The sequence below is a fragment of the Rhinolophus ferrumequinum genome, chromosome 18, assembly GCF_004115265.2.
Source record: "Rhinolophus ferrumequinum isolate MPI-CBG mRhiFer1 chromosome 18, mRhiFer1_v1.p, whole genome shotgun sequence".
In the NCBI taxonomy this organism is placed as follows: Eukaryota; Metazoa; Chordata; class Mammalia; order Chiroptera; family Rhinolophidae; genus Rhinolophus; species Rhinolophus ferrumequinum.
This window is the reverse complement of record NC_046301.1, coordinates 5,606,034-5,618,630: the sequence shown is the minus strand read 5'-3', so window position 1 is coordinate 5,618,630 and position 12,597 is coordinate 5,606,034. Positions and strand designations below refer to the sequence as shown.

Sequence of the window (12,597 nt, the reverse complement as noted above, 5' to 3'; positions counted from 1 at the left end):
TAGAGAAGCTTGAAAATGTTTTTTCTGGAACTTCTCTCCAATCATCCTGGGAATTTCCTTCATCACTCTCCTGTGTAGAACTGCTATTTCCTGGATCCACGTCTTTTCCTTGTTTTTGGTGAAACACATCCATCAGTAGCTTCCTAAAATCAGGTGCGTGGGGATAAATTTGTTTGAGACCCTGAATGTCTGAAACGTATTTATTTCATGTTCACATTTGCTTTCAAAGTTTGGCTAGATATGGAACTCTAGGTTGGAAATCATTTCCCCCCAGAAACAGAAAAGCACAGCTCTCTTGTCTTCTGGCTCCTACTTCTGCTGTTGGAATCTTGTGGTGATCCAAATTCTTTGCCCTTTGTATGTGATGGGTTGACGCTAGACGCTTGACCCACCTTTCAATCTAGAAACTTATGTTCTTAGAAGGAAATTTGGATAGTTTTCTCTCCTCTGACATCTCTGTCTGCTCTCTCTGAAACTCCTATTAGTCATGTGCCTCTATTTCTCCAAGTCTCATCTCTTTGTCCTTGTGTTTTATTTTCTGGGAGACTTACTTAACTTTTCCCCAATTCTTTTATTGCATTTTTTTTTTAATTTCTACCTGAACATTTAAAAATTTCAATTAAGGAACAATGGGATATTTTTTGGTAGAGCCTCTGTGCTCGTTTCATGGTTTTACTATCTTTTTCTTATCTCTCTTTTCATTGGCTCCCTTGTCTCGATTTTCCATTTGTTTGAGAGTGTCTTTCATATTAGAGCCTTTCTTCGAATACTGGTGATCCTTTGTTTCCCATTCATATTTAGGAATGAGGCACTAAAATTCCAACTGGCCACTCTGTCTGCATGGGTGACACTTGGCAACTGGTGAAGTATAGTTTGAAATCAGGAAGTACAATGTCTCCAGCTTTGTTCTTCTTTCTCAAGATTGCTTTGGCTATTGGGGACTTTTTGTGGTTCCATACAGATTTTAGGATTGTTTTTTCTATTTCTGTGAAAAAATGCCATTGGAAATTTGATAAGAATTGCAGTGAGTCTAGATTGTTTTGGGTAGTATGGATATTTTAATAATATTAATTCTTCCAATCCATGAGCATGAAATATATTTCCATTTATTTGTGTCTTCTTCAATTTCTTTCATCAATGTCTTATGGTTTACAGTGTTCAGGTCTTTCACTTGCTTGGTAAAATTTGTTTCTAGGCATTTTATCCTCTTTGATGCAATTATAAATGGGATTGTTTTCTTAATTTCTCTTTCTGGTAGTTTGTTTTTGGTGTATAAGACGTAACCAATTTTTGTACATTTATTTTGTATCTTTCAAGTACACTGAATTCGTTTATTATTCTAATAGTTTTTTGGTGGAGTCTTTAGAGCTTTCTATGTATAAAATCATGTCATCCGCAAATCGTGACAGCTTTATTTCTTCCTTTCCAATGTGAATGCCTTTTATCTCTTTTTCCTGCCTAATTGCTCTAGCTAGTACCTTCGATATTATGTTGAATACAAGTGGCAAGAGTGGGCATCCTTGACTTGTTCAGATCGTTCAGTTTTTTGCTGCGGAATATGATGTTAGCTGTGGTCCCCCGGCTTTCTTCATAGGGAAAAGCAAGAAGAATCATGCCCTACCAGTGTTGTGCTCTGAGCTCTTCTAATACGGGTAGATTACAGAGAATGATTGTATTTTGCTGTTTTATACCCACTGGGATATATTCTATTGATATAATTCTAAACGAGAAGCCAGCAAATTACTATCATTTAAAAATCCTCAATTCTCTTTTGAATAAGATTTAAAAAGCTGAATATACAGTATACATGAAAAAAATTACTTGCTTTACATTTCTGTCTTACTATTCTACAACGTGGGCATACTGTGTTTTCTGTGGACAGTTTCCCCTAGCCCTAGCTCTAACAGTTCAAAAGTAATAGGTAGTAATGCAATGTATGAGTCACAAGTGGATATAAAACCTCAGGACTGCAAAGACAGAAAGGCTCTCAGAAATGATTTCATTCAATAAAAGCAAGGTGAAATACAAAGAGGTTAAGATTTGCCCACGGTCATAAAATGACTTAGCAGCAGAACTGAGAGGATGAGACTATTATTAACCATTGCCAATATGTGATGTGACCAGGTTTGTGAGTCAGAAAACACGTTCAAAACGCAAAGACTTCTCTCTATAATGTACTTCTTCATTTAGAATGCCCCTCCCCTCATCTGTCACCTCCTAGTGCAGTCACCCTGTGTTTTAAAACATGGGCATATAGTATGGCCATTGTGAAGCATGTGATCTATGTATAAAGTGCCACATGTGCCCAAGTTAAAGCCACTTCCGTAGAGTAGGGAGTCCCAGTTTCTGAGGAAAATGTTTTTCTATTCACGTGGGTGGAAACATCTGATTCAAATACACTAGCATAATGTTCAAAATAAGAAAGCATGGTTTTCTTTATGGCTAACAGTTCTTTGAGGAAATAATTCTTCCTTGCCATTAAAAGTTATAAATAATCACAATTATAAAATAAGGATAACAGTAAGCTATTGAGCAAATAGGTGATTTTTACCTACAAAGAGTTATAAACCAGAAATTGATTCCAAATTGATCTCTTTTTATAGAAAGAGTACATTTAATACCTTATTAAATATATTTTGAAAGAAGAAATTATTACTTCATTAAAATTAAAAATTTTTGCGCTATAAGACAGTTTGGAGAGTGAAAAGATAAACCACAAATTGGGAGAAAAATCTTCAGAAAACACAAACCTGATAAAAGAGTGGTATCCAGAATATACAAAGAACTATTAAAATTCAGCAATAAGAAAACAACTCAATTAAAAAATGGTTAAAAATCTAAACGGACAACTCACCAAAGAAGATATACAGATAGCAAGTAAGCACATGAAAAGATGCTAAACATCACATGTCATCATGGAATTGCACACTAATCCTGAGATACCACTATACGCATATTACAATGGCTAAAATCTAAGACACAGACATCAAATGCTGGTGAAGATATCAACAAGACCTTTCTCTGAGTACTGATGGGAATACAAAACGGCAAAGCTATACTGGAAGATGGCTTGTTAGCTTCTTATAAGAGTAAATATATTCTTACCATATGATCGAGTATCCGCACTCTATTCACCCAGGAAAATATTCCTGTAGGGTTCAAAAACAAGCTAGACTTGGCAGTAAGCTTCTGATGTGCTGTACACAGCAGATACATAATATTAATTTCATAGTGGAAGTGTCTTTATTAAACTAGAATGAAGCCAGAAATGAAACATCAGATCAGCTTCTGTGTGCTGATGTATAACAAGAAAGTTCATCTTGAATTGACAACTTTTAGATTCATTTCCCCCCTAATCTCCAGTTCTGACACACTTATGACATAGGGGAAAAAAAGAAATGCTTGGGACTACTATTTTTTTTACATATAAGAGTGTTTGTTTGACCTTTTAGATTTTTAAGAACTCTGGCAAGAAGTTAATGCTAGGCAAACTAAAAACGATTCTTACTTTTTAAATATAAAACCACTCCTTACAGATTCTTTTGAAGTGAATAAAAATATGCCAAGGGGCTACTTTTGCTACTATTGAAAGAATGTCTTGTCCAAATGCCAAAAACAGTTTAAGTGGTTTTTTAAAAAAAGTCCTAAGAAAAGGGAAAATAACTAATTTATGATTTGGAACTTCCACAATAAGTCCCATGTGCACTTTACCTCGTGGGTTTTTGCTCCTAAATAAATAGGGAAAGTTTCCTCCAAATATAAAAGCAAACCCCATTTTCCAGATTTTAATAGCAAAAAGAGAGCTAGAAATAATATTTGGAGGTTAAAAACATAAACAAAACAAAAAAGAGAGCCATGCAAATCTTCATTTTCTACTTTTCTTTCTGGCCTAAGGCAAGGTTAGATTCTGTTTTTAAATTTCCAAACCTTAATGGAGGTTATATTTAAGAACAATTTAACAACTTCATTGCAACTCTAAAACCATCTTACAGACTCTGAGCAAGCTAGGTGTCATTTAGTAGAATGACACCTTTGAGAACTCAGAATTACTGTCATTTGGCAATGAAGAATGAGAACATCCTTATGTCACCATCCAACACCAATGACAAACATGCAGTGCTTTTGATTTCAATGTTAGATTTCTGAGCCTTACCTAAATATTTGGGTTCAATTCTAACCTAAGTGAAAGGGCACAGTAATGACGTATGCTCATTTCCTAACTGATCATTCTAGTAGAAACAGAACTCAGTTTTCTAAAGTTACTAGGTTCACTTTTTTCTTCTTAATTAATAAAATTTACATTAAAAAATATTTAAGTTGTACACAATGAACTAGGAATTACCTTAACAAATATGCTAAAATAGGGATATTATGTAGACAGTTTACAAAGACACAACTTTATACACTTGAAAGTAAAAAACAGTATATATCTATAACAAGGGCAAAATAAAAATACAGATTACAGATGTTTATAAATATAAACCAGCTGAAAAAATGCTGCATGTAACTACCTATAAAACATAGTTTGAATTTCAAGAACACACCATTAAAACGAAAAACATAACATACACATAAAACACATTATGAGTATTCATAAAATCTAAGGCAACACAATATGGAAAAATCATAGATTGTTTATACTAGAGATCAGTTAAATGAAATTTGTTGAATATAAAAAATGTAACAAAAATGATTTGTTGCACACTTGCTATGTCTTACTAGGATAAGCACCTTATATGGATTACATCATCTAATGTGGACAACAGGTCTGTGATGTAAAGACCTCTCTTACTCTAATTTACATATAAGGAAACTGGTCACAAGCTAGGAAATGGGAAGACTTGGCATCTGGATTTAGATCTTTCTCATTCCATATTCCATAACCCATTTGCTTAACTATAATGCAGTTTCACATCTACAAAATATTTTTAAAAGAAGCAGCTTTCACATACGTATAGTGCCATACTTTTTGCACACAGATCACCTCAAATAACCAAACAAAAATATCCAACCCTACCAGAATCTACACTATGGAATTAACAGAATGCTTTACACATCTTTTTTAAATCATAAGCTTCTCTCAAGTTGGTAGAACCCTCACATTTTATCACTCTTTTGAAGATGAAGCAGCACAGATTAAATGTGTGTGCAACAATTCCAGACAGCCATCATGAGTCAATAGAAAGACTGAGAATTTGGAAGAGGAGAAACAAGGTGGAAGTTAAAATGGTCAGCCAGCCTTACTACTGGACTGAGTAATTCTCCAGACACAGACTTAGCCTGGACACCAGGCTTAGGGACCAGCTTAGCAGGTAGGTCTTGACTAACTTGGTGCCTTGATATACTGCTTCCCCAGAAAGGGGCTGCAGGATTTGATTATAAATGCTGTATTAAGTTTGTTGCCAGCCGGCCTCCAGTCAACATCCCGTTCCTTTCTGACTAATGCTTCCTGTCATCTGACAGCAGTTTTAAATACCTGGCAAGGAGTCAGTACTACAGGTACAGCAGCACAGCGTGTTCTGGAGGTTGCTTGACTTTGCTGTAAACATCCTATCTAAGATAGCCTTCAGGTAAGCTGAATGAAGGTTCTTTTTATTGCCAATTTCATAGTTTGGAAACAGAGAATGTTTACATCTCCACAAACTGGAAATTTTAAAAACTGTAACTTAAAATGAACAACATCATACCTTTGAAACTTTTACTTATTCTCCTAACAAACAGTTTAGGGAAAAAGCAGGCTGTGGCATATTTCCACTTTATAACACTTTTTATCCTGATGCTCCAGAGTCATATTGGACTTGAGTGCGTGTTCTGTTGAAAAGCAGAAAAATCAAAGGTCTCAGGGGGAAAAAAAAAATCACTGGGCTTAGGAATCTCTGAACATTCAGTGGAAAATTGTAAAAGTTTGCCAAGGTGAATTTTATTAAAATCTGAACTCCGTGCACTGTCAGAGTCTTTGATCCCCATTCCTGATGTCACGATTAGGATCTCTGGGCCACAGACAAGTATTTACAGACACTGACCAAGGTCCCAAGATCCCAGGTTTCTTAGAAGCATTATGAGGAAAACATAACCCTACGTCTGGAGGCCCAAGCCCGAAGGGACAATTGACTTAATCTAGGACCGGTATATAACCACACAGTGTTTTAGCACTAGAAAGGATCATAAAGATCATTTAAGTATTCCTTATTAAACTATGAGAACTGAGCTCTAGAGATAACTGATTTGGCCAAACTAATACTGTAGTAAGTGGTCCAGGTGGGACCACAGTCTAGGTTTTGGCTTTTACCAAACGTCTTCACTTAGTTAGGTAGATTGTAAAGCAGTGGAGAAGGGGAGGCGTGGAGGGCTGGCTTAAAAGGTGCAGTCTAAATATCTGCTTTTAATATATTCTGATTTTTGCTCTGAAGCATTTTATCATGATTCATTTATAACAGGGCAGCCATATTGCAGCCACTGAACAGAGCTGAAGCGATAAAGTATTCACTCTCAGAGCTTATATTCAAAGTTACAAGTGCTACTATAATATGGCTCAGAGGACATAATCCATCTGACTTCCTGTATTTGGGCATTCATAACAGGGGCCGCACCTCATGGTAGGTTTAATATGCTAATGTTGCACAAAAGACCCCTTTAAAATTCCAATTTATCCCATTCACAGAACATTTTCGTCCGAAGGCTCAGGAGGCATTTTTTTTTTTTTTAACTTTTATCTAATTGTAAGTGTGTTTTTTCTAGGACCCAGCAGCTCCAAATCAAGTAGTTGTTTCAATCTAGTTGTGGAGGGCACAGCTCATACTGGCCCATGTGGGGATTGAACCGGCAACCCTGGTGTTACGAGCATAGCACTCTAACCAACTGAGCCAACCGGCCACCCCATCAGGAAGCAAATCTTGAAGTCACAGAAAGTAGTTTATCAGCTTGGGATCAAAATTTAAATCTGTTTATTCAATGAATACATATCAAGTTTGTCTGAGATGCTGTGCTAGGTGCTGTGAGGGGCATTAAAAAGCGGGTAAGCCAAACAGGAGACAGCCTGTCATGATGGCAAGGTTGTGCATACACAAGGGTGCCCAGCTGAGGGGCCGAATAAGGACTTCACTGAAACAAGGACGTTCATGGAAGCTTACACTTGGCAAGCCTTCTGCCCGGGATGGAAGCTGTCACAAGTAGGGTGAAGAAGCACATTTTCATAATTCACATAAAGGTGCCCTGTAGGCTAGCTAGTGGTGGCTTTGGACACAAATGCCATCCATCTCCCAATAACACAAATCTGACCACAACATTTCTTATTAAAGTTTTAGTGGTTCTCCATTGCTTCAAGGACAAAATCAAGGTCAGGTGATACCCAAGGTCCTTCACATTGTCTGACCTACTTTTCCCGCTTCGTCATCGAGGACTTCCACACCCAGACCCTTTTCCCGTCACATTTCAAACCTGAACTGAATCCAGAACACGCCATGTTCTTTTAGGCCTTTCTATCTGCCAAGAACGCTCCCTTCCCAGCCCTGCCCGACTTGGGGAACTCCTACTCAGCCGCGACACGCACATCTGCTCTCCCCTTCTGGCTGTGAACCGTTCCCCCTCCTTCCATCCCAGCCAGTGTGAGTTATGTCCTTTCTCCTACGGTATCCTGCTCATCACCAGACTATGCAGCAAAACCACAGTCCACAGAACTGGTTGTTTTTTATATCTTTCCCTCTAAACTGCAGGTCTCATTCACAATACCTGGGAAATACCGGAAATGAATACAGAAAAACACAGTTCCTAACTTCAAGTAGCTTATACTTTTTTAGGAAGATGCCAACAAAGTCACCAAATGTGGGCCACGCACATAGGAAAGTAGTCAAGATGTTTCTTATCTGCTGTCCAGTTTGCTGAGTCAGTGTCCACAGGAGCAGGCAAACCTTTATCAAAGATTCAGGGACGTCAGTGGCGACAAAGAACCAGTTTCAGAGATTCTTCTGTTGACTCAGAGGCACGAAGAGAGCATGAGGGGATGACAGAGCTAGTTTTGTCACCTATTGGCTGGAAGACGTCAGACACATTAATAGTTTTTGCGTGGCTCTGGTTCTCTTCTATGGCAATTCTCCACGTGAAGGTGCTCAGACAATGTCCACAGATGTTTAAAACCAGAAAGTGCCATTCCGGGGAATGTTAAAACTGACATTCATTTTTTGTTAGTAAAATAACTTGGAATCAACACATAAACCTACCATTCATCCAATATTAACACCCACTGACAGAGTATGAGATGTTGGTTGCTTTGCTGGACTCCAAGAAGTACAAAACCTGATTCCTGCCGCAGGAAATCTGGTTTGTTTGGGGAAGATGAGGTGGATGCTCATATTAAAATAACTGCAAAGAAAAATACGCTAAACAAGGTATCAGTGTAAAGGAGTACAAAGGAGAAACCCTTTCCAAGAGGGGTGGTCATGATGGTTTTGTAAAGAAGCAGGACTTCAGTAGACTGTGTAAGCAAAGACTAGAAATCCTGAGGTACAGATATAGAATTTTAGGGTCAATGCACAAGAAACAGTGGAGCAAGAACAAAGATCTCCAATCAGAACGGCACACTTGGTTTTAAAAGTGCCAGCATGTTTCACAGGACACTCTGATTGGGGACACATAGGGGCCGGGAGACCACAGGAGGTGGCAGAATCCTAGGGCCTCGGCTTCCCTAGGAGACAGGAATATGTATGCCGGCTGCTCCCTCTCTAACAACACTAAGCAGAGGGCCTGGGGCCCGGCCTCAAGGTGTGCTGTCCCCCTGCAGGGCCTTCAGTCTTATCTCAGATGTGTTGTTAGGCTGGTCAGGTAGTTAAACTACATCAGTCTAATACGTACATTGCGCCTGATTTTCAGTTTGGGGAAAACTGTCTTAAGAGACTCATGCAGGAAGAGCAAAGGCCTCCTAAGGGGGCCTTGCTCCTCCTGTTTTCACTACGTGGGAGAAACAAGGACCTCAGAAGAAATGTGAAGGCTCTCCTTTGGCCGCGACAGTTCAAGTGCGGAGAACAGAGCCCTTCCCGAGTGAACGACGCACCCTGGAAGGGGACTTGTTAGTGTCAAGCTGGCATGAAGACCCTGAGCTATTATCAGACCCAGTAGGACACAGACCACAAAACAGAATTCGGGGCACGACACATCATTTGAGTAAAATAGGGATAAACAGACTAAATTTACATGGAGTTAAAAGTTTTTTGAAAACTTAAGTGTGAAATGTATTTAACTCAAATTGCTTTAAAAAAGACTGTCTAGAGCTAGGGTCATCAGATTACGGTAAAAAAATCACCACGCGAAGCAGATTTTTTCTATTATTATTTTGAAGGACAGGGTTACGAGGCAAACACAACTGTCATTTAGCTTTCAGGTCAATCACCTGGCTGTTGAGGCAACGCGTAACAAAGAGGACCGTCGGCGGCCGCCACGCAGCACTTGGGAGGGAGCAAACGGAACACCGAGCTGACGGAGGACGAGACAGGGGCAGTGACCACTAGGAGGCGCTCTTTGCACCTCAGGCGCTGTTTCTTGGCGCTTTGACACTTATTTAAACTTCGACACATTTCCGTCACGCAGGTATTTGACAAATGAGGAAAATGAGGTTTCAAAGAAGTTAAAAAACTTGCCTGAACCACTCTGAAAGAAAGGACCTACAATTCTGTTAACGTCTACTCAACTGCAACATTAAAATTCTTTTTTTCCCCACTACTTTACTGTCTCTCTTGGAAGTTGAATCCTCCAATCTTGATATATGGAATAAATGCTATATTCTTTATAAAATCTATAGTTGACACTTGGCCCTTAGCTACAGTCTCACTTTCACTCGATGAGATAATCACTAAAAGGAGGATAACATTCAAATGCAAATAAACATTCAACCCTGATTTTATAGATATAAGCTGTTGGCGGTGTCAGCAAATCCTACACAGAGAGGAACTCATGTCTCTTACTCATCACTCTGTCCCCAAGCACATCACTCTGTCCCCAAGCACAGGGCCCACTGGGGATGGACCCAGCTACGGCTTTCATGTGCATTTATTTGTGATTGTGGGTTTCCTGTCAGTGGATAAAAGTCTTCCTAAAGTAAGTAGGATAATTTGATAAAAGACAAATGAAAAAAACGAAGTGGAATCTGCTACAAATAACTTAAAAAACAAAAATCAAAGTGAAAGAAAACAATAGCTACAACCAAAAAAGACTTATTATTTCCTCCTGAACTGAATTCCCATCTGCTTTTAAATGGCAACATGTTTTTCCATTAACGGGGAGCTACCGCCAAGAAGCCAGAGACAAAGAAGTTCTGGCCACTGGGGCGTGGCAGGCTGGGAAGCTGAAGGTCGCTGCCTGCCAGCCTCCAAGGGGCTCCCCAGGGACCCAATCTCCCTCCAACTGGCGACAAAGTTCCTCTTGGGACTCTCCTGAGGATTACAGAAATGCTTCAATTCTTTGGCCACCCTCTTCAGGGAGAGACAATAGGGTAACGCAGAAGGTGCAGGAAGTTATTTCAAACACTGGGTCTGTGTAAGCTTTTATGGAACAAGGTGGAGTGAGCAAAAGAAAACACCAGGTGGAAAGAAAATATTTTTTTTTAAAAAAGCCTCCATCCCAGTCACTAAAAGTACCACCAGTATCATCTCCATTCGAATCATCCTCTACAACATTTTAATTAATTTTAAAACATGAAAAACACTCATTACAGTTAAAACAAGCATTTTATGATTGTGAAAAACAGACTGTCAACAATTTCCTCCTCTCTGGTTCACCTGGCCAAATTCTTGTTCATACAGCTAACAGTGTACAATTACATAAAATACCTTTATGTAACTTTGACTATACTACTCTCCTATAGAGACAATTAATTCATCTGTTTTCATTTTATACCCAAAGTGGCCAACTCTGAAAGAGTGGCTGTGGCTGTGCCCGTGGCTGGGTGTACTACGAAGTTAGAGGGCTCCTCTCTTGACAAGTGAGAATGGAGATCTACTTTTCCTAAATATAACCTTAAAAATCTTGTTTTCCTTTTTTTTCTCAGTTTATTAAGTGTTTCTTAAATATGTCATACTATGTACTATGTACTATGTCATAGGTTCATAATTTTGAAAATCTTTTTTCTTTTTTTTTTTTTTCAGTTTAGTTAAGTGTTAAATATGTACCGTGTAGTAGGTTCTCTGCTGAAGGACATGCCTTAGCTGGGGAGGAAATAAATTAGTCACAGCAGCGGCAAAGCATCGAGTCTGCCGGAGTCAGGACTGAAGTTCAGCTTTGAATTTGTTTTACTATTAGGCAAAATCAAAATGAATTTTGGCTCTCAATATTGCAGCACCATTTTCACTCTGATGGAGTGGAAGAAAAAGAAGAGATCTTACATTTTATCTGAAGCTAAATTTTATGTCTTATATTACCTATTTATTAACTTTAAGACTTAAAAAAAAATGATAATAGTTCTCAAACAATATGGCACCTGTGTGAACTACCTAAATAGTCACACCCACACCAACTCCCTCCAAAAAAAACATCCCCAAAATGTGATACTAGCCTGTACTGTCTAAACTGTAAACCCCAGAATCACTACGATACAGCTCCAGAACACAATTTCTATAAAGCTGTAATAATATACTGATGATAATTAGGACCACAGTGGGATACCCTCCCCGACCCAACATTATGGGACACAAAAATGTAATTCGAGGAGGAAGAGAACTTCTTGTTACTCTTCCTGTGACTGAGAAGACCTGATATAAATATTAAGCAGAAATCAATGTGCTTATATTGTAGACTATATAAGGCATGCACTACCTAAGAACTAGCAAGCTGGTACAATGATTCCTGGCACTATGTGAGTTTTTTCCTTTCAGCCAGACAGAACCTCACTGCTTTGATTTTTGTTTTGCTCTTCTATGTTACTACCATAAATTACTTCAAAGTGAGAAAAGCACATTGATGCCTTCTAACTGCTCTTCCACTTCACTCAGCTCAAGTGAGAGATTTATGACTTCTTCTCTTCGTCGTTTCCTCTAAACTGACATATCATATACATGATGCCAGCGCCTGGTCTCACATCAAAAACTGAATCTAGAAAAGCTGGAGCAGTCAGTCAGCAGCAGCTATATGTTTCTTTTCACTTTGGGATGGTTAAGCCCAGAGACGCTCACAGGATGATTGTTTCAGACAGGACTTAAAAGTGAACGCACTCCAACTGCCTCTCCAGCTACTTACTACATGGCACACGAACCCCCCACCCTTGGCCCCCTCCAGTGGAACTGAAAAACCTAAAGGGGGAAAATCAAATATACACAGTTCATACTTGAGACAAAACAATGAAATCTGGAATTTATTTTGGTTGTTGTCATTAGCAATGACCTTGTGATACACCAAGTCCAACTCCACACGTAATCTTACACACAGGACTCTCTGAGCACTACCACTGGTTTAATATGTGTTCATCTCTGGTTTTTACAGAAGACAGATAAAAACCGACAGCAAGCTGAATAGAATATGCAGTCCCCATCTGCTGGGTAATTCAAAATGAAAAGAATCTTAAGTTCTTACTTAAAAAATATTAATTTCCCAGTACAAATCCCTATTAGTGGTATT

General features: G+C 38.7%; 1 protein-coding gene across 1 annotated transcript in view; it reads right to left on the bottom strand.

The window, feature by feature from the left end:
- Positions 1-12,597, bottom strand: part of SPATA5 (spermatogenesis associated 5) — a 256,493-nt gene that overhangs the window by 37,567 nt on the left and 206,329 nt on the right. The gene's annotated exons all lie outside the window — the stretch shown is intronic.